Below are 23,705 nucleotides of genomic sequence, written 5' to 3'. Positions count from 1 at the left end.
TCCACTCCCCAGACCCGTTCAGGCGGGCCCCGGCCTCTCCAGCCCTATTGAAGGAGGCTCACACTTCGGTTCGATTCTGGTCCGCCTCGGCCCTTGCGCAGAGACCGCCGTCCCTCTACGCCGCCATTTTCCTCCCTCTTGGCGCAGCACCTCCGGCCTCCACTTTCGGGTCTCAGCGTTATATTCGGTCTCCCGAGAGCCCTCAGCTGCTCTCCAATGTTTCCTCAACACTTCGCATAAGGAAATCGCCGTTCAGGGAACGCCAAGGGTGTAGTTTTCAGGAGAAATAGTGGGACCATGCGCGGAGCTGCAAGCTCACGCCGCCATCCCGATCGGCGTCCAAGCCACGCCCCATGTAAGTGTTACTCTTTCTAGTTTTATAGTGTTTTGTGCTCCAGTTTCTGGGCCTGATTCACAAAGGTCAACTGAGATGAAAGTCTAACTTTACGACTTTCCGTATTCACAGAGGGCATATACAAGTAGTAAAGTTAGACATTTGTCTGATTTAAACTTAAATTTGGGTCTTAAGTTTAACTGAGTTATAATGTTAGACTTTCGTCTCATTTTACCTTTGTGAATCAGGCCCAAAGTATTTTTCCTGAACCAGTGCATGTCTTTCCATGTTCAACTGTTTTGGGCCTCTTTCCTGACCCTGTTTAGAATATCTTTGTTCCCCTGAGAGAGAACCAATGTTCCTTCTTTTTGTCTTTCCAGGAAGGCTTGAGTGCAGGTGTTGGGGAGGGTCGGTTAGGGTGAAAATAGTACTCAGTGTCCAAATTCTCAATAGGAGTGCATGTATGTGAACTTTTAGGAATTGAAAATCAACTAACCTGATAAAGGGTTCCTTCAGGAACAAAACAAAAAGGTATTTTGTTCCTTGTAGAAGAGGTGCCAAACATGCACACATTTTCATGTTAGTCAAGGCATTTTCAAATAAAGCAGCCTTTACCCATCCAGCAGTCAAGCAATCAGCTTCTTTGGTATTCTTTTACTTTTCCCAAAGACGAAGCCAAGTATCACATTCTGGGCAGTTTTAAGCTACTGAATTTGGTCCTATGTCTGTCTTTCATGAAGTGTTGGCAGGTCAAGGTTTGAAATAATCAATGATGGACACGCATGTAATAACTGTAGAACTGCTACATACTGCTGGCCATCAGAGGACTCTACCCCAGTTCATTCTGTGTGCCCCTTCTACTTACATACTCTAAATATTACTCAGTAATATATAATGACAGTAATCGAAGGGTTGACTGTAACACAGCCCATCCTAGCAAATCTCCGATGCTTCTTCCCATCCCACCCATGCCTGTCCAGGACCATAAACTCTCAGGGTTGATCCAATCCTACATCTAACAAATTATCTATCTATCTATCTATCTATCTGTCTGTCTGTCTGTCAACCTATCTGTCTATTTATTTACACATATTTATATTGCGCGGACATTACCCAAAGGTGCTAGAATGCTTTACAGGCGAAACATTGTTTACATGGAAGTTACAGATGGTTTAAGAAAGACAATACAGCTATAAGTAATTACAAAGAAGATCACTACATAAAAACAGAGAGTACAAAAGCTGTAAGAAGGGTGTTGTGGCACACAGCCTAAAAAAGGTTGAGATAGCATAGGGGTCTGTGCCAATAGTTGATTAGCGTGTTTTAGTTCAAATACCTTTGCAAGAGGGGGCTTTCAGGGCCATTTTGAAAGTCGTCAGCGAGGTACTTGTGTGCAGATTTGACGGTAGTGAATTCCAGATTCTGGTTGCGCTTTTTAAGAAGGAATGTGCCATTGGATGGAGTATTTCAGGAAAACATATTTATCACAAAAGAACAGTGCCAATCAGAGCCCATAGGTTGCGCGGATGGTAGGGTGTGGCGTTGTTTTTTTATCTCATGTGGGAAGTGCCTGTGTCTTGCATGATGACCACTGAGGTGCTTTTATTGTGTTATGGGATGCAGCGCTTGCCAGTGTGATGTATGAAAAAGTCTGAGAGGCAGGCAAGCACTTATGGCATTGTTCGAGTGGAAATGCTGACTTAGGAAGAAATTATTTTTAAGGATCACGGGCTTGGAGCGGCCCATGCACCTCGCCTGTACTGCTGGAGAAAACCAGCCATAGTGTTTTTTTTCCACATCCCGACCTCCACCAACTGCTGGTCCCTGAGCTGCTTGGCTGAAAGGCCAGCAGACCTCTTCCTCTCTCTCTCTCTTGAAAATCCCAGCTCCCCTACGAGTGGAGAAATGCAGAGGTCAGAAAGGGTTAATGGCCGCAGGAGGGACAAGTGCCACACGAGGTCACTGTAGGGAGACACTTAGATGAAGATAACTGAAGTGGTCAGGATTTGATTTGTAGAAGATGAGCATCGATTTTGGGCTACTTTAACCACTTCCACTTAATTCCCTTTCAGATAAAACCATTTGAAACGACCCAAAGACATGATAAATAGTCCAAGAGCCTCTGTCTAAAGCTGCTTACACATCTAGTGCCTAATGGAACTACTCAGACTTACTGGCAGCTACGTGCAGAAAACTGCGTGCACGTGTATTTAGGAACATACCGTTTTTGGTGTAGTAAAATACTTCTTGAGCTGCTCTGAGGTTTGCATGATCACTACTAAAATAATCAGCTTTTATTTTTAAACAAAACGCAGGGGGTTGAGATAGTCAAGATTGTGGGGACAATTCATAAAAGCGCGTGTGATTAGGGGAAGTAGTACTGAGAAAGTACTCTTTTGCATACTCTTACATGCATTTGTGAAACTTGCCCAATAGGTCCTCCGTCTTATTAGAAGAAGTGCAAAGAGTGCACAGTACTTTCCATTTGTATAAATTATGTAAAAATATTCACAGAATAGTCCAATTATATTCCCGTCGTAGTTGTTTTGGGGGTAGTGGTTAATTTGTAAAAAACATATGTTCCGGGGCGCTTGTCAAGGAGGCGGCTTACACCAGCCCATTTCTCCTGTTAGTGCCGCCTAAAACAGAACCAACTATTAACTATGAAAGTGGGGAGAGGATGTGGCATAATGGCCAGAGCTGCCGATTTAGGAGCTGGGGAACCCAGGTTTGAGTCTCAGAGGCGGCTCAACATCCTGTGATTCTGGGTAAACCACTTAAATGAATATATCTTTAACTGGTGCTCATGAAAAGTGCCAGTGTTGATTAAGTGCAGGTGCTGAGCACCGGAAACCACTATCTGCTATGAAGGTGAGTAATGTTTCTGAGCCCCATCGGGACTCAAAGTATTGGAGGAAGTAATGATCTCCTCTTCTTTGCTTCAGAACTGCTACTGAAATCTACAATATATGTGTAAAATGGAACCATTGGCTCCTTCTTGTTAAGCAATCTACATAGGGATGAGACGTGGAGTGGATCAAGGAGAGATCGCAGAAGTGATGCTACCAGAATGCAAAGATCATATCAACACTGCAACATAAATGATAATGCAGGAATATTAAAAAGGGACTATACTTACAAGTTAGGGTTCAGTCGGCAGCTAAGGCCTCTGAGCCCTGATACCACAGCACCTACGGCACTATTGGTAGCTACTCCCGTGCATTATGGACCTCATTTAAAGTAATGCAGAAACACCACACTTCTGATTTATTTTTAGTCTGCACACATTGCCCTATGAAAAGCCTGGGGAAATGAGCATGAGAAAAATGCCATAAAACATGTAGGAATGGCGTGGAACACTAATTATTCCCAAATCCATGGGGACATTACAGAATAAAACAGAAGTACCATACCTGGAAATGGCTGTATCCACAAAAATCGGATTTCTAGGCTGTGGAACTCTGCACACCTGCATGCGCTTGATTGAGTCAGAACATGAGTTCAGGAAGACCTTAGAGACCTGGCTTTTAGTCAAGGTTAGCTCCACTGTTGGGCCAGACCCTCACCTGAATTTACCTCTAATCGCCAGGACACCTCTGCATGAGGTAGCTGTTGCGCTCTCCAAATGCTATTATTATTATTACTGTCTAATCACGTTCCTAAGAGCTGCACTTTATTTAACATATAAGAGAGAAGACCCATAGAGAGATAATGTTATATCAAAACGATCACACATTTTGGTCTAACAGGACGATTGAAGCTAGACCTAGGATCTCCTCAGTACACCAAACAGCCACCAGATAACTTTTCCTGTAAAAAGAACCTACTCATCCTAATTCTAAAAAAACAAACTCTACTGCATCAGCATGGTACTAGAATATCAAGTTTTAATTTTCATGCTACAAATTTATCTTAGCCTATATATCAACCACCACAGTATTGTGATAGTAAGTATATATAGGTAATTATACATTTAATATACTTATACTCACTTATATGTAATTTAACTATATATATATATATAAAATGATATTATTTCGGCAATTCCTGGAACTCCAAGAATAATCTCTGTGGCTCACCTTCAGATAGCATAAAAGTGTTTATTTATGCTAAGACAACGCGTTTCAGCAGATGCCTTTTTCGAGTACTCAAAAAAGGCTTTTGCCGAAACGCGTTGTCTTAGTGCATTAATGAAGATGTTTATGCTGTCTTAAGGTGTACCGCAGTGATTATTCTTAGAGTTCCAGGAATTGATGAAATAATATAATTTTAGACGGAGGCTGCCAACGTCGTGTGCACCGGTGCCATTGACAGGAGAACGGACAGGAGCAGCATACTGTCGCACATTATATGTATATATCAACTATTTATTTGTATAATTTTTAGTTCGTCTTGCAATTAACATGTAGCATAAAAAGACAAATTGAGCTTGAACAGTTAAAAGCACTTCGAACTTATCAAGCCCAAAAAAAACGGCGTTTTTGTAGTTTTTGTGCATGCAGTATGTTTTCACTTTTTATCATTTGTGTAGTTTCTACATCACGTGAGTTTGATGCACCAATGTATTTAAACGTTACTGCTTGAGAAGTTCGGGTATGTGAGCAAGGCTACAGGTTAGCCGAAACGCGTCATCCTGAAAGCATTTCGCACCTGGCAAAATAAAAAGTCACTGCAGCCAGCAGTGAAGAAGTGATTTTTGGAGTCCGTGTCTTTCTCCTTTTTGGTGGATCTATCACCGGAGTGGTAATTGGATGTTACCTGAGGAGGCTGGCTTGTGCCTCCTAACACGGACCCCTCTCCGTGAAGTTGGCTATCCGAATCACAAGCAGTGAGAAAGTGCAGCTGAGCCGAGCTTAATTGGATAAGCCCCCTGCAAGACTATCGAATGATTGAACAGAACCGTTGACCGGAAGAGACGACGAGTGTATTCTCCCATGGCTTACACCGCGAGGGATAGCGCTGAGGATCAACTGGGACACGGCGGATACAAGTCACACAACGCAGGAGGAGAGGTACTTAACACTGCAGGCGGGGGGAATTGCTAAGTGATCAAACCCCCGAGTCTTACATAAAAGCCATAATTCACGTGTGCGAAATAATGTAAGACGAGGCGTTGCTCGAGCGGGAGAAGGCGGACGCTGATTTATTTGATAACTTGCCGACGATAACGGAACCTGCCAAGAAACAAACACCGGAGGCTGAGCAGAGTTCCGATATTAAATCCCTGTTGAAAGCGTTAGAAAAAAACACCTGCAACAAACTCACTAAATGGTGGGAAATAAAATCGCTGCAAAATTATCACGAAGTCAATAGAATACCGAGGGGGTTAAGGATAATGCTAGCCCCGAGCTTCGAGGATCCCAATCCGCTTTTACTAAAAGACTGGGCTGACAGTAATTTAGAAGCATCGATGCAGCTTGTTTGCCTCCTAATTAAATACGCAACAATCAATAGGGAGGTTAATGTACAAGAAATTGCACGCATCAAACAGGAATTGATTGCTTTAACAACTGCAGCCAACAAGGATTATATCGACAAGTGTATCCAAGATATGACAGGACGTGTAAAAAAGCAAGAAGACACCATAAAGGCCAGGAAGGCGTATAAGTTTGCCCGGGACAAGGGAGACTATGAGCGGGGCCAAGTTTTCACGTTTTCTCGTACATACGACCTCATCAAAAAACAAGGCGGCATAGGAACACAGAACAAACAGGCAAAAGGACATACAACAAGTTCCAACATGGCAGTTGCCTCATCGTCAGATGCCAGTATAGTACTCACTAACACCGATACTGAGGATAGCGGCTCGGAAACAGGTAGTATTCTTACCTCGGAGCCACTGACATATGCTGAGGAAATGGATTATATCCGGCAACAGAGAAAATCAACTTTAAGATCGAGGAATGCCAATCCTCAAGCCGCAAGCGCAGGAACCACAAAAGGAGAAAACGGCGCAAATGTGCAAAGCACAAGAGGGCGAGGTCAATCTTACAAGAAGAAAACGTGGAAAAAACAGATGGAAGTGCCCAAAAAAACCATCATCAACCTCACAAACATAGAACTCAATGCGGGTGAACTGCAACTATTAAGTCTGGTGCTCAGTTACTGCCCGGAGAGCAACTTTAATTTCGTAGATGCGAGGATAGACATTTACAAATTTATACGTAAACTGAAATTGGCCAAATATTTTAAGATCAACCAAATCAAATCCAGGGCCAAGCCATCCGACACTGTTGCTCCGGCCGGTCTCACTAGCCAAACAAATTTCATTGATGAAAACTATGTTCACACTGGGCTGAGACATTTCTGATACCAGCCAACAAACGGCCAGTACACAGCAGATTTCAGACACAGAAGGAATTACAATCTCCGCTGCAGGAGGGAGTCCTTTCAAGGCAACTTCCACTTTCGTTCCAGTAATGTTGCGCGATGCTCTGGATATTTTCCACGACCGCGTAACGGAAGAATTAAAAAAGCTGCATAAAAAAACGATCAGAAGTGAACAGCAATCGAAACCTACCACTTCCAAACCATATTTTCAGCTCGTGGAGAAACTGAAAAACAATAACACGCTTGTTGTAAAGAACTCTGACAAGGGGGGTAACCTGGTGCTCTAGGACAAAGCAGAATATAAAGCAGAGGCATATCGGCACTTGGACGATGTAGAGTTTTATGAACATTCCAATGGGGCGGCGGTGATTAAGGTAAACAAAGATTATAAGATCCAATTGATGGCATGGAAAAGAGAAGGGTTAATTACAAAAGAGGAATTTTGTTTTTTACATAAGGAATGTCCAACTTTACCTACCTTCTACTTAATCCCTAAAGTCCACAAGCAAATCACCCCAGTCCCAGGACGCCCAATTATTTCTGCTAGAGACAGTGTGTTCGAGAACACCTCAAAGTATGTGGATCATTATCTACAGGAACACATGACTGCTTTGCCTAGATATTTAAGGGACACCAAGGATTTCCTTTGTAAATTAGACTCCATAACTTGGGCAAACGATTACCTCCTTATGACACTTGATATTTGTTCCCTCTATACAAGTATTAGACACCAGGACGGTTAACAGCAACTGAGCACTTTTTGCAAAGGAGGTGTATTTCCTTGTATAACCACAATAAAATGTTACTCAGTATGATGCGATGGTGTCTGTATAATATTCTTTTCTTGTTTGATGGGAAGGTGTTTAGGCAGCGACAGGGAGTCGCCATGGGTGCATGCTTCTCCCCCCAGCTTCGCCTGTTTACACGTGGGCTGGTGGGAGGAGCATGTACTCAGGGGGCAACATAGAGCCCTGGCAGAAAAGCACCTGATTCATATATGGAGGTATATTGATGATATATTTATTGTTCGGAAGGGGAGTGAATTGGAGGTGCAGACATTTGTCTATACTATCAATGACAACAATCTCAATCTGCAGTTCACCGCACACATTGATCAGAATCAAGCCGATTTCTATGACATCTGAGTTAATATTGAGGACAACAAGATTACAACTCAGCTATATCGCAAACCAACCGCAGGGAACTCCTTGTTACATGCGACGAGTTTCCATCCACAGCACACCATCACCAGTTTGCCCTATGGCGAGTTTCTTAGAATAAGGAGAGCCTGTAGCACACCTCTAGCTATGGAGTCTGCACAAAAAGTTGCAAGAAACAGACTTCTACAACGAGGCAATGAAGCCAAGTTGTTAGACTCAGCATTAGCGAAGGCAAATTCCAGGGACAGAAAAGAACTATTAAAGACACCCCTGGCGATAGAGAAGACAGAGGCATTGTCCCAATCTAGTGACAGACAGGAATCAGAGGATAGTGTCAGGGGCACGGTACCATGTAGATTCATATCTACCTACAATAGACAGGCCAAGGCAATAAAGGGTACCATTAATGCCCAATGGCCTATTGTACTCACCGACAGTGTACTAGCTCAGACATTACCCAATAAACCTAACTATACTTAAAGAAAGGCACGTTCTATGAGAAACGACCTGGTTAGAACCAGTCCAGAATTTGATATACGGAAAGATTGGCTGACTGCAAGTGCAGGATTCCGTAAATGCAGCACCTGTTGTGCGTGTAAATTTGGGATCAACACTAAAACGTATACAACAGGCTTCTCTGACATTCCCATTAAGCTAAAAGGACATTACACCTGCCGCACAGAATATGCGGTTTATGTGCTGCAGTGTGGTTGCGGCCTACGTTATGTAGGCAGCACCAAGCTGCCAGTCCACCAACGAATTTTACAGCACTTTCGGGCTACTGAAAATTCAGACAACACATATCCGGTGGCCCGCCACATTAATGAAGAGCATGCTAGTAACCTGGACATGCTTAAATATTTTGTGATTGATAATGTACCGCTCAGCAAACAGGGTGGTGATCGCAAAAGGAGATTGCGACAACTTGAAACCAAATACATACTCAAACTTGATACTAAGACCCCGAGGGGATTAAACATTTTTGAAGATATACATCATTTCCTCTAGGGCAGTATTCGAGATAGAAGCAAGTTTTGAGTTCTTTGTATAATGATGTCCTCTAGAATTTAGGTAGAAAGTAAGCTGAATCAGTAGGGAGTTCTTGTTTTGGCATTTGGTACATGTACACACTAATATATATTTATTGTTTAACATTATATATGATTTGGTTCTTCTCACATTCTTTTCCCCATGTCCCAGCAGTCTTCAGATAAAAAGTATTGATTGCATGAGATATAATTGACTCTTATCGTCCTAAAACTTCTTATGGTTGGGGCATTCCCACGAATATTTTCTCTATGACAATGTCATTTACCTTGAGATGGAGGAGAAGTCTAGAGTAAATTGTGGAGTGACACATGACAATATTGTGCAAAATAGGCCTGACCTTCTCCCAAAGAACAGTATAATGTGTAATGACACATTGGTTTCTTTAACAACATCTTTGTTTTTAACTACACCATTGCACGGGAGTTTCACTGTATAATTTTCTTTACATACTGCATTAAGATTGCATATGGTCTTTTGATTCTGATAAGGAAAGGGGCCTAAGCCTTATTTTGTTATTTTCAGGGGTGGGTATCCAATTAACTGGACAGCAAATATGAGGCCAATTTGATACGAAGTCTAAATAAATTAAATTCTTTGGGACATATAAATGCATTTAAGCATATAATTGTTTTCCCATTTAGGTGCCAAAAGAACAAAGGAGAACCTTTGCGGATACATATAATGCATTTGTGCTTGAGAAATATTTATAATTTTACCATGGCTTGGGGAATGATATTTAGTTAACCCCACTACCTTGCCAGGTGTATGCATATTAATACACTTTCAAAGTTTAATCGCAATGCAATGAACTGTGGATTTACCCTAACCATCTATGAATGTATTTGTACATGATAGTAATCTTTTAATGGGCGTAGCAATCACCATCTAGCATAAAAACATGCAAATGTATTTGTACATAGAAGTCAACTATTTATTTGTATAATTTTTAGTTCGTCTTGCAATTAACATGTAGCATAAAAAGAAGAATTGAGCTTGAACAGTTAAAAGCACTTCAAACTTATCAAGCCCAAAAAAAACGGCGTTTTTGTAGTTTTTGGACATGCAGTATGTTTTCACTTTTTATCATTTGTGTAGTTTCTACATCACGTGATTTTGATGCACCAATGTATTTAAACGTTACTGCTTGAGCAGTTCAGGTATGTGGTCAAAAAACACACGAGGGTCCCTGGATACGAATGCTAGGGGAAGGGAGCAGGGAAAAATAACTGAGGTCAAAAACAGGAAAACCTCCCCTAGAACAATAATTAAATAAAGGCGCACACTCTACGCTTTGATACAGAACATCATCATTGTCCCACACAAGAATTAATTATTTGAAAAACATTAGTAAATTTATTATTATTTTACTGAGATTTCTCATTAGTAGGTCCAAAAGAAACAAAGATAAATGTATATACAATACTTATTTACATTTCAAAGACATGTGAAGCAAACCCCCACGCAACTAAAGTACAATCATCAATCACACTCAGCCAAACCATCATCAATCATACCACTCGACAGTATATACACAAATCAAAACCGATAGACAAAAAATATCTGATCATATATATATATACACATTAAAAATGACAATATACAGGGAAAGAGCAAAATCACACAGAAAGCGCCGACGCGCGTTTCGGAACAGGACCGATATTCACCAATCCTTCTTCAGGGCGCAATAGGATACATGTAATTTCTTCTGTACTTTATCAGAACACAGGCCAGATACCAGGAGGATCAAATTGTTAAATACAATGCTAGTTGTACATTAGATCCAGGCCATTGCTTCACATCACAAAAACATCTGCGGGGACAATGAAAAACGCCTAATGAATACACATTTTATGTTGCTGGAAGAATTAACCCCAAAATAAAGAGTACCCGAGTGATAAACAGAAGAAAGTTTAAAAACCTAAGATGAGAAAAAGGCCCACACACAGAGATAGACAAAAAATAAAAAGAATAAAAAGGGAATGGAAGTGCCACCAAGTATGAACATCTACCCGTGACGCCAGATGAATTAAAGCAATTTCCAGGACGTGCGTGAAAAGTATAAGACATACCACCACCATGTCGCCGATTTGAAAGAAGTAATATTCAACCCGTGTACTCTCCTTTCATGCCTATGATGGAAAGGTCAAACAAAGACCATACATACCCCCATTTTTTTGCTGGGGTGAACCATAAGCAATAGGTAATGAAAAGATAAGTACTTGACCGAAGGGCTGAATTCGGCTCTAAAAAATATAAGAAAAATGGTTAAATATACCTGGTCCAGGTCCAGACAATCTCACTATAGATCTTCCTCAATTTATGTGTAGCACGGGGCAACCCTAAAGATCAAGGTACTACAATTCATAAACACCTCACAAGGCGTATCTCCCATGTACATAAAACTCGAACCCATGGTCCCCATTGCAGAGACTCCCTTTCTCACTCAATACCGAAACTTATGTAAAATGTCAATCTTCCATAAGGAGGCAGGCATAGTCCAACTCATTCTCGAGCGAGACCCACTCATAATTACACAACCTACCAAAAGCAGGAAGGGCCGATTCAGGGAAGGGATGTCACCCCGATAAATAGGACTCGCGTTCTTGGGATTCTCTCCAACTGGAGGGGGCCTCACAGCCTATGGGAGAGAAAATAATGAAGTTAAGAATTGAGGCTTTCCCCTCCAAAATTTAGGCGGGGCTCTGAAGTAAAGGAGTGAGTATAACGCTACCTACCGGGGGATAAAACTAATAATCCCGCTCATATTCTAAAACAGCCAACGGAAATAGAAGGGAAATGTAAATAGAAGGCCCGGGCTTGTACACTGTACCTCTGAGGCGTAGCTGAAAAATGAAATAAGAAAAAGTGCAATTGTAAGCAGGGCGCCCGACCAGGATCAAAGTAGGAGAATAACTACAAGAGTCCCGGGATTGAAAGCTTACCTATAGAATAGGTGTGTCTCTCCTCGGAGCGAACTGTGGCGAAAGTCCAACAGTACGGCTGCAGCGATCGAGAATCAATCAACGGGAGGTTCTCTTAATATACAAATGGATCCCGCCCAACATTAACAACATACACCTGGAGGCTTGGAGTCCGGCCTCTTCAAGCCTGCGTGACGATAATCCTGGGCATGCGTGGTCAAAGAAATAGAAAGTGGGCCGCAGACATCAATATCTGCGCAATGGATACACCCCAGTGTCGACCACAGTCATAGCCATGGTAGAGATACTGCAGTGAGGCACCCAAGGAAAGACTATACTAGAACCGAAACTGCAATAAGAGGACGATGAATTTACCCAACGAACAATTAAGGCCACATAAACGAAAAACTAAATAAAACATAAAAAATGAAATCGTGTATCAAACATACACAATTGAAAGAAGAAGACATCCAAGTATCATACATATGGACAGGGCCACGTTTCTGGAATGAAATAGAGGGATCACCCTCCAGTCCAGGCTGATATCCAGTTCCTCATGTAACTATATATAAATCCCTGGTTCTTCATGTAAAGGCATTATGCCAGGGAATGGATTCATTCAATCCAACTTCTGCCATACGCAAAGTGTAGATCCAGAATACCTCTCTTTTGGCTCTGTAGCCATTGATGTTGTTATCAATAGGTTTATGTACCTTCTCCAGAATTCTCCATCTTAGGTCACCAAGGCAATGTTGTTTTTCCTGCCAGTGGGCAACCAACGGTGCTCCACTCTTATTGTTTTTAATGGCTGACCTGTGCTCACTAAGTCGGAGTCTAAATTCTCGGCTCGTTTCGCCCACATATCCCAGGGGACAGGGGCATAAAATGAGATAGATCACATTCGAGGATCTGCAGTTTGTCATTTCTTTAGCTGTAAATTTATTTTTTCCCCATGTCAGTTCCGAGGACACAATAGCTGACTCACAAGCGTGGCAGTGTCCGAACTTATGAGTACCAAGCACGGGATTAGATCCCATGATAGATTTCTGAAGAACTGAGGGTCCTGATGTAAGTTTGGAGTGGACCAAATGATTTCTTAGATTTGGCTTGACATTTAACCATCAGACAGACACACTTGTTACGATGGATATCGAGGCACTTTATACCTCAATCCCACAAAGGGGTGCACTTGAAGCAGTCAAGACGGCCCTGGAAAGGACAGATAATCATTCCGATAATCTGTTCGTCCTAGAATGTCTTAGCACAGTGCTTCAAGAGAAGTACTTTGAATTTAACAGATCTACATATAAGCAGGAACAAGGAGTATCTATGGGCGCGGCTTGCGCCCCCAATGTGGCCAATGTATATATGGGTGTGTTTGAGAATCGTTTTATTTATAATTATGAGTGGGTCTCGCTCGAGAATGAGTTGGACTATGCCTGCCTCCTTATGGAAGATTGACATTTTACATATGTTTCGGTATTGAGTGAGAAAGGGAGTCTCTGCAATGGGGACCATAGATTCGAGTTTTATGTACATGAGAGATACGCCTTGTGAGGTGTTTATGAATTGTAGTACCTTGATCTTTAGGGTTGCCCCGTGCTACACATAAATTGAGGAAGATCTATAGTGAGATTGTCTGGACCTGGATCAGGTATATTTAACCATTTTTCTTATATTTTTTAGAGCCGAATTCAGCCCTTCGGTCAAGTACTTATCTTTTCATTACCTATTGCTTATGGTTCACCCCAGCAAAAAAATGGGGGGTATGTATGGTCTTTGTTTGATCTTTCCATCGTAGGCATGAAAGGAGAGTACACAGGTTGAATATTACTTCTTTCAAATCGGCGACATGGTGGTGGTATGTCTTATACTTTTCAGGCACGTCCTGGAAATGGCTTTAATTCATCTGGCAACACGGGTAGATGTTCATACTTGGTGGCACTTCCATTCCCTTTTTATTCTTTTTATTTTTTGTCTATCTCTGTGTGTGGGCCTTTTTCTCATCTTAGGTTTTTAAACTTTCTTCTGTTTATCACTCGGGTACTCTTTATTTTGGGGTTAATTCTTCCAGCAACATAAAATGTGTATTCATTAGGCGTTTTTCATTGTCCCCGCAGATGTTTTTGTGATGTGAAGCAATGGCCTGGATCTAATGTACAACTAGCATTGTATTTAACAATTTGATCCTCCTGGTATCTGGCCTGTGTTCTGATAAAGTACAGAAGAAATTACATGTATCCTATTGCGCCCTGAAGAAGGATTGGTGGATATCGGTCCTGTTCCGAAACGCGCGTCGGCGCTTTCTGTGTGATTTTGCTCTTTCCCTGTATATTGTCATTTTTAATGTGTATATATATATATATGATCAGATATTTTTTGTCTATCGGTTTTGATTTGTGTATATACTGTCGAGTGGTATGATTGATGATGGTTTGGCTGAGTGTGATTGGTGATTGTACTTTAGTTGCGTGGGGGTTTGCTTCACATGTGTCTTTGAAATGTAAATAAGTATTGTATGTACATTTATGTTTGTTTCTTTTGGACCTACTAATGAGAAATCTCAGTAAAATAATAATAAATTGACTAATGTTTTTCAAATAATTAATTATTGTGTGGGACAATGATGATGTTCTGTATCAAAGAGTAGAGTGTGCGCCTTTATTTAATTATTGTTCTAGGGGAGGTTTTCCTGTTTTTGACCTCAGTTCAGGTATGTGAGCAAGGCTACAGGTTAGCCGAAACGCGTCATCCTATCTGAAAGCATTTTGCACCTGGCAAAATAAAAAGTCACTGCAGCCAGCAGTGAAGAAGTGATTTTTGGAGTCCGTGTCTTTCTCCTTTTTTGTGGATCTATCACCGGAGTGGTAATTGGATATATATATAGGTGAAAATGACCATGTCATGTGATCAAGGGCTTTAGGGCCCGAAACGCGTCATGGCGGACGAGAGGTTGCACAAATAAAATATTTGCTAAATCTACCTGGATGGGTCCGGTTCGTTCTTTACTTCCCGTTTCCTGGTGTATTAACGAAGTTCTTGGCACATATATATATTTATATATATATATATATATATATATATATATATATATTTCAGCTCCCCACAAAGTAGAAACGACCAGCACTCGCATGCACCGCATCATCAAGTTATCTCAGGTGAGGAGGCAGCGACTATCGGCAGGCAGCGTAGAAACGCGAAGGGCACAAGTGGATTGCCCGTTCACGATAGACTAACTTTTGGGCACATAAACCTTCAAAAATATACACCACTTGGCTGCATTGCAAGAGACCATGGCAGCCAGTTTGGAAACGGAGCGGGAAGCGGCAGCAGATCCATTGTTTGCACAAGTGCCACGAGGAGTAGGCAGCAAACAAACACAAGCCAGCGCCACCACGGCAATTAATCAAGCCGCCAAAAAAATGATAAATCTGCTGGAAAGGAAATCTCGGTCTGAGATTACTAAATGGTGGGAGCACAAATCACTCACAAAGTATGAGGAGGCTGGGCGGGTCCCGAGAGGGTTGCGGATTATGCTGGCCCCAAGCTTTGCGGACCCCAATCCCAACATGCTACGTGAATGGAGAGAATTAAATTTGGGAGCCTCTATGAACTTAATCAAGCTCCTGATCAAATATGCAATTCTGGACCGTGCTGTTCTACTGGACGAGATCAAGAAAATAAACACAGAGTTGGATGCTTTCACTGATAGCGAAACCCAAGCAGTGATTGTTAAAGGACGCAAAGACATCAGCGAGCGTTTAAAAAAACATGAAGATATAATTAAGCTACGCAAAGTAAATACGTTTGCAAGAGATCTCAACGACTATGAGACAGGTCAAATATATACGTTTGCATGCAAATTTGACCAGGCCAAAAAGCAGCGGCAAATTCAAAAATCGGCGCAAAGAACCCAGACACAGGCGGTTCATCAAGAATCAGCTGAAGCATTGGAAAACAACGATATGTCAGCAACGGACACTATTTCGCTTGCCAGCACATCAAGTACATGTGGTTCACTGTCAAGCCTGCCCGAGGACAATTTACCTCACGCCGTCCTCGACTTAGGTGAAGAAATGGATTTTTTAGTCGAGGCTCACATGCAATCATTAGGTCCGCGGACGCGGTCACGGAATGCAGGAAGAGGAAAAATACAAGGCGAAGGGCAAGGAGAAAGCGTGCAAAAGCCACCGCAGCCGCAAAAAAAGAAATGATTCAAAAAGAAAAACAACAAACAGTGATAAATGCAAGCACCATTATCAATCTATCTAACATAACGTTAACCAAAGCTGAGCAGCAAATACTTAAACTGGGTCTTAATTTTTGTCCAGAGAGCTCATTTGACTATACCAACACTAGAGCTGATGTATTTTTATATATTCGAAAATTAAAACTCAAGAAGTTTTATGCCATCAAATCCAAACCTGTTGCGAGTTTGTCTACAGCCACCGGGGCAGTCAATGAAACCGATGCATCCCCACTGGCTTCAGCCAGCGATGCCAGAACCCTTATAACGCTCTGCAATTTGAACAGCGTAGCAGCCCCACCAACATCCAATATGGATGTTCCTGATACACAGAGTGAGTTGCGAGAGATCGACATTCCACAAAAGGGAGCCGGTGAAAGCCCCTTCAAACCAAAAAGTAAATTTGTCCCCGTCATGCCAAAAGACGCAGTGGACATTTATCATGACTGCATCATCGAAGATTTGAAGAAACTTAATAGGCAAATCTACAGCAAAAAAAACATGTCCAGTTTTCAGACCAAACAATACAACAAGTTAATGGCCAAATTATCAACAAATCATGAAGTAATCGTGAATTCTTCTGACAAAGGAGGAAACATTGTTTTGTGGCAAAAAGACCAATACATCAAAGAAGCAAAAAGACAATTAGAAAATGCCAGCTGTTATGTGAAAAGCAACAGCGTTCGATACAAGCACGCCAAAGACAATGCTAAAAAAATGCTGCTATCTTATAAAAGAAACAATTTGATCACAGCTACGGAGTGTGATTTTCTTTTGGTGGAACATCCAGTCATGCCACATATGTATCTCATTCCCAAGGTGCATAAAATGCAGAATCCAACACCGGGGAGACCCATCATCTCGGCGATCAAAAGTATGGGTGAGAACATTGACTTTTATTTACAGGAGCATGTCCAAATGTTGCCAAGCTATATCAAGGACACAGGGGATTTTCTGACCAAGTTAGAGTCCATGCAGTGGCAAGATAATTGGTGTATCATCACTTTAGATATTGAGCCACTGTACACCTGCATTGAGCATTCGCAAGGTATAGAGGCGATCAGACATTTTTTGGGACGTAAATCCTGTGCATATTACAGTCATAACAAAATGATATGTGATTTGGTGCAATGGTGCGTTAATAACAATTATTTTTTGTTTGGTAAAGACATTTGGAAACAGATACGCGGTGTTGCCATGGGATCCTGCTTCTCCCCCAGCTACGCGTGCTTGCACGTGGGGCTGTTGGAGGAGCAGGACCTCACTGGCGTTCCTGGTTTTGAGCACATCAAGCACTGGATGCGCTTTATTGACGATATTTTTTGTGTATGGGAGGGTGACACAAACAGTGCTCAACTATTTGTCAATGTGTTTAATACCAATCATTTCAATGTATTTTTTACATCTAACATTAGCACTACATCTGTCGAATTTCTTGATGTTTGTATTAATATCAATGGTGCTATGATTGGTACATCCCTACACAGGAAACCCACTGCTGGCAACAGTATTTTACATGCCAGCAGTGGTCATCCAAAACATGTCATAACCAGTATTCCTCTGGGTGAATTGTTGCGTTTAAAAAGGATTTGCAACACACAAGAGAAGTTTGAGGAAGGTGCAGTTGTGATGATGGCTAGACTTCAGGAAAGGGGGTATAGTAAAAGTTGTCTATCCCATGCATTAGAAAAGAGCAGAGAAAGATCAAGAGTCTCTCTGCTGGCACCCAAACCTCCTGATGACAACGCCAATGTAGACACCACTAGATTAATAACCACATACAGAAGACAACACCGCAAAATCAAATCCATTGTTAACAAACACTGGGCAGTACTAAAAACTGATGGTTAGAAAGACTCAGGTTAGAAACCTTGGGGTCATCATAGATGACAGTCTATCTATGACACAGCAAGCCAACAAAGTAGCAGGCATATGTTTTACCATTCTTAAATGGCTGCGCAAAATTGTCTGGATGTTACCATCTACTACCCAGAAGACCGTAGTCAATGCCTTAGTGACATCTCGGCTTGATTACGGTAACATCTTGTACCTGGGCTCAAACAAAGCAGTAATAAGACGTCTGCAACTGGTGCAAAACGCTGCTGCCAGACTGCTTTGCAGAATCCCTAGATCCGCTAGGATCACCAAACATCTTAGGGACCTGCATTGGCTCAGGGTTGAAAACCGGATTCGTTTCAAAACCCTGAACTACCTATTTAAAATCAAAGCTGGCACTGCCCCCAAATACCTACAGGACCTTGCTAAGCCCTACCTCCCCAATCGCAGCCTTCGTTCATGCACAGCTGCGAATTTTGCGGTGCCGAGGTTCAAACGGGCTAGAATAGGCGGGAGATCCTTTTCCTATTTGGGCCCATCTCTTTGGAACACATTGCCCATTCATATTCGCAAGGAGGAAAGCTATATGAAATTCAGAAAAAGCGTAAAAACCTGGTTGTTCGACAAATAAGTGCTTTGACTGTTCTCTATCCAGTTGTGTTTTGTGTTTTGCTGGTCCGGCGCCGGGAAACTCTTTGTGGGTAGCTGTGCGCCTTACAAGTGTTATAAAATAAAATAAAATAAATAAATAAATGGTGTTCTACGTGACATGACCCCAGATAGACCGGTGGTCACATTCAGGCGTGCATTTAGTATGCACAGCAAGCTGGTTAGATCCAGCCCTGAACTACCCAAAGTCAATCAATGGTTTGGAGGTAAGGGCTTCCACAAATGTTCCTCCTGCCGAGCATGTAAATTTGGGCAAAACATCACCCATTACAGCACTCCATTCTCCGATGCAGAAATACCTATTCGTGGCAACTACAACTGTCGAACGGAGTTTGCGGTTTATGTCCTGACATGCACCTGCGGCCTACGTTATGTGGGCAGTACCGGTGCTCAGGTGCATGTCAGGATACTGCAGCACCTTCGAGCCATTGTTAATCATGATGGGGCATACCCAGTGGCGCGTCATTTTAACAGCAGACATAACAGGGACCTGTCTTGTCTTACATACTATGTAATTGACGCTGTTGCCCCACTTAGACGCGGTGGCGACCGCGATAAATTATTACGCCGAATGAAAATGCGCTATATCATCAAGCTCGACAGCAAACAACCCAATGGGTTGAATGCGACAGAGGATCTGCATAATTTTTTGTAGGAGTGACGATCAATCACACACACACTGCAATTAGATCATGTAATCTCACCAATGAAGGTTCCAGCTAGCAGTCTACACTGTACAGGGTATAGCAGTACTTATGATTCGAACTGTTTGTAATGCATAACAAGGTACTTATTTTTGGTGATCTGCAGTCCTATTACTGTTTTACAGACTGGTTGTTTATGTTTTTGAACAATGTAATCTTTTAAATAATTATGGGTTTAAACATACATTTCTTTAGGTGTTTTTTTTACACTGTGATTATATTTGAGCACTCTTTTCATTTTTTGCACATATAATTTCTGTAAATAGTTCTTAATATTTATGAAATAGGAAATGTATAATGTATACATTTTAAATAAATATATAGGACTGGAGCTCAATATCATGGTTATGCATTGAGGTGCATTCTTGTGGCATGTCCCCTTTTGTTTTTTCACAAGTTCTAGCCAAGCTCTGTATTAGTTTTTAACAGTACTATGGTTAAGCTCAACATGTAAATCTTTTCATAATGCCATTTACATACCTGATTTGTTCAATTTTTTGACTTTTTGACTGATTAAGTTATGAGTTATGCATTCAGGCATATTACTCAATAATCAACTTATGGACAATATATATGCATTTGTGCAGTAAAGATAAACAGACTTTCAATGTATTTGTACAATAATACATATTAATTCACAAAAACCTGTGATTATTTTGATGAAATTACCATCAGGCATTATTTTTGCTATGCAATTTTAAATGTGTTTTGAGCAACTACATCTAACATCTACAATGCTTAATGTGTACTGTTGCTTTAAATTGTTGAATTCAGAGCGCAGGCTCAAACTATGTGATGCACGTGTGGTAGGTGTGGCCCATAGGTGGGGTCAGAACCGCAAACATAAAAGAAAAATCCAAACGAGAATGTGGTGTGTGAACAAGAGTACGCTAGTACTCGAAACGTTACATTTTTGAAGGCTCGTGAATAAAAACGAACTTGCCTGGATATCGTGGGGTCCGCCTCTTCTTTTGCCGCTTGTGTGGAGGTCTGAAGAATTTCTCGTTTTATATATATATATATATATATATATATATATATATATATATATATATATATATATATATATATATATATATATATATATATATATTTCAGCTCCCCACAAAGTAGAAACGACCAGCACTCGCGTTACTATAAATCTGTTACGGATTTATTTGGCGAAAAGAAATGAACACAACAAACGCATTTCAGCAATCCTGCCTTCGTAAATGTCATATATATATATATATATATATATATATATATATATATATATATATATATATATACAAGGTATGCAGGTATAGAGTTAAGAACTGTAGATCTAATCTTACCTATAGATACCTATCAATGCACGCCTTAATGACATTTTGGGTGTCTGTATTCTAGCTCCGTATTTTTGTAGCACAAAATTCTTGTGCTCAGTATTCAGTCATACAGCTAAACATATGTTCATGTTGTACAAAGAAGACCTAAAAATAGTATGTCTTAGACAGCTTCAGAACGGCTCACAGCTTCGCACCACAACACTGTTCACGCAATGTGTAGACAATCTGTTTGCCATTATCACCTTCTCTTGGCTGGCACTTATTGTACGATCAAAACACAGGAGCAGAGAAAAAGCAGAAATCTACTGTTTTTCTGAGAAAAAAACACTGAGTAATATCCACAGTTGTAATAAACACATCTCCCTGTAACTTCTGCAAACTAGCACTCTGCGTTGTATTAATTAAATGGATGAACCCACTGTTTTGATTGAATAAGACCCATTGATCTTGTTTCATTACATTTCAGTCATCCTTCTTTGAAGTGGGGAAAGCATTTTATTACACACGCAGGTCCTCTACACCCCCTACCCCTCCCCCCCCCCCGCCCTCCCAACGGCAGGAAAGAAAAATATAACATTAATTAACACTCGTTTTATTTATCCTTTCCTGCCGAGTCTTGGGGGCGGTTCCTGGGACGGACAGGCACTTATGGGAATAGTAGTGCAGTCCCATCACTGCGCTTGACGGTTTGGCCAACCCTCTCAGGCCGGCCAACTCGTCAGTCGGGTTGGAGAAAGCAGGCGGCTCAGACTTACAGTCTGTCCTGGAGCGCAAATCGAGGGCACTCAAGCCAATCCTGAAGCTTCCCTCATGAGGTAGGGCATTGTGGGAACCTGTACCTCAGTAGCGGCAGGCGCGAATCAGGAGTGGCGGGTGGGCAAGAGGGTGGTTAGGGAGTCGGGGGAGAGTGAGATGTAAAAAAATTAATTTCTAAGTAAAAACACTTACCTTCTCGCCGCTCTCCTGCACCGCACATCCTCTCAGTCTCTAGGGGTCGGAACAGGAAGCAGCAGGCTCCCTCCCCTAACCAATCACATTGCTGCAATGCAGCATTGTAATTGGTCTGAGAGACGAAGATCGGCGCTCAACCAGGGAATGGGGACACAGGCTGTAATGCAGCCTGCATGGAGAACATGTGAAGTGCGCATGACTGTTTTGGATGCCCAAACAGACATTGTGCACTTGAAGTGTGCAAACCACTCATCCCCTGTTCTGAGAGCAGAGTAGCCCTGCCTGCCCCAAAAAGTTTTGCAGCAGGAGCAAATACAATGATAATAACTTGAGTTATTATCATTGTATTCGTTCTTACTTTCATAGCTTTGCATCAGTGGGGTGACGCTCCTATGCCTTAGCAGAGGAGCCGCCACTGCTGTACCTTCCCTTCCTGCAGTGAAGAAGAGTAGAAGAGCGTGACTGGACGGCTGCAGGTACTTTTTTTTAATTATAATTTCCCACCCGCGACCCTTCTACCCCCCCATGCCCATCCCCGCTAGTCCAGACGCTTGTCCAGGACACCGGTCGCTACTGCACGCACACACACTTGCATCTACCCTGTTGGTATACAACTGTTACCACTCATCTTTTACCACAAAATACTGTTACAACAAAACTATTACAACGCAAGTGTATTTACAACGCATGTATTTACAACGCATTACACTACAACGCAGATACTATTACAACGTATACCATTACAACGTAAGTATAGGTAAGTTTATCTTTTTTTAAAACAGTTATTAGGGGTATTGGGTTATGGGGTACAAGGATATTTTTAGGGTTCAGGGCTAGGTTTGGGTTATGGGGTACAGGGGTATTTTTAGGGTTCAGGGCTAGGTTTGGGTTATGGGGTACAGGGGTATTTTAGGGTTCAGGGCTAGGTTTGGGTTATGGGGTACTGGGGTATTTTTAGGGTTCAGGGCTAGGTTTGGGTTATGGGGTACAGGGGTATTTTTAGGGTTCAGGGCTAGGTTTGGGTTATGGGGTACAGGGGTATTTTTAGGGTTCAGGGCTGAGTTTGGGTTTTGGGGTACAGGGGTATTTTTAGGGTTCAGGGCTAGGTTTGGGTTATGGGGTACAGGGGTATTTTTAGGGTTCAGGGCTAGGTTTGGGTTATGGGGTACAGGGGTATTTTTAGGGTTCAGGGCTAGGTTTGGGTTATGGGGTACAGGGGTATTCTTAGGGTTCAGGGCTAGGTTTGGGTTATGGGGTACATGGGTATTTTTAGGGTTCAGGGCTAGGTTTGGGTTATGGGGTACAGGGGTATTTTTAGGGTTCAGGGCTAGGTTTGGGTTATGGGTTACAGGGGTATTTTTAGGGTTCAGGGCTAGGTTTCGGTTATGGGGTACAGGGGTATTTTAGGGTTCAGGGCTAGGTTTGGGTTATGGGGTACAGTGGTATGTTTAGGGTTCACGGCTAGGTTTGGGTTATGGGGTACAGGGGTATTTTTAGGGTTCAGGGCTAGGTTTGGGTTATGGGGTACAGGGGTATTTTTAGGATTCAGGGCTAGGTTTGGGTTATGGGGTACAGGGGTATTTTTAGGGTTCAGGGCTGGGTTTGGGTTATGGGGTATTTATTTTATTTATTTATTTTATTTTATTTATTTTATTTTATGAACTTGTAAGGCGCAACAGCTACCCAGATAGGGTTTCCCGGCGCCAAAGACACAGCAAAAACATTGAGAGTGGAACGTCATAGGTCAGGGGTATTTTTAGGGTTCAGGGCTGGGTTTGGGTTATGGGGTACAGGGGTATTTTTAGGGTTCAGGGCTGGGTTTGGGTTATGGGGTACAGGGGTATTTTTAACATTTTTAACATGTATTTTTAACATATATATTAACAAATTCTTTAATAAAATTTAATTTAAATTATTAAATTATTTAAATATGTATTAATTATTATTAATTACATTATTTAAAAAAATTATATACTTACCTATACCTACATGGTAATGGTATGCGTTGTAATAGTATCTGCGATGTAATGTCTTGCGTTGTAAAGGTATGCGTTGTAAGGGATCCTGCGTTGTAAAAATTGCGTGCTAATGGTATGCGTGGTAAAAGTATGCATGCTAACAACATACATCCACCCTGTTGAAATGAAGATAGTTGTGTTGCTCTGAACACTAAACACGATGTTGGGTAACGCAC

The sequence above is a fragment of the Lissotriton vulgaris genome, chromosome 2_1 (genome assembly GCF_964263255.1).
Source record: "Lissotriton vulgaris chromosome 2_1, aLisVul1.2, whole genome shotgun sequence".
Classification (NCBI taxonomy): Eukaryota; Metazoa; Chordata; class Amphibia; order Caudata; family Salamandridae; genus Lissotriton; species Lissotriton vulgaris.
Note: the sequence above shows the minus strand (reverse complement) of the source record.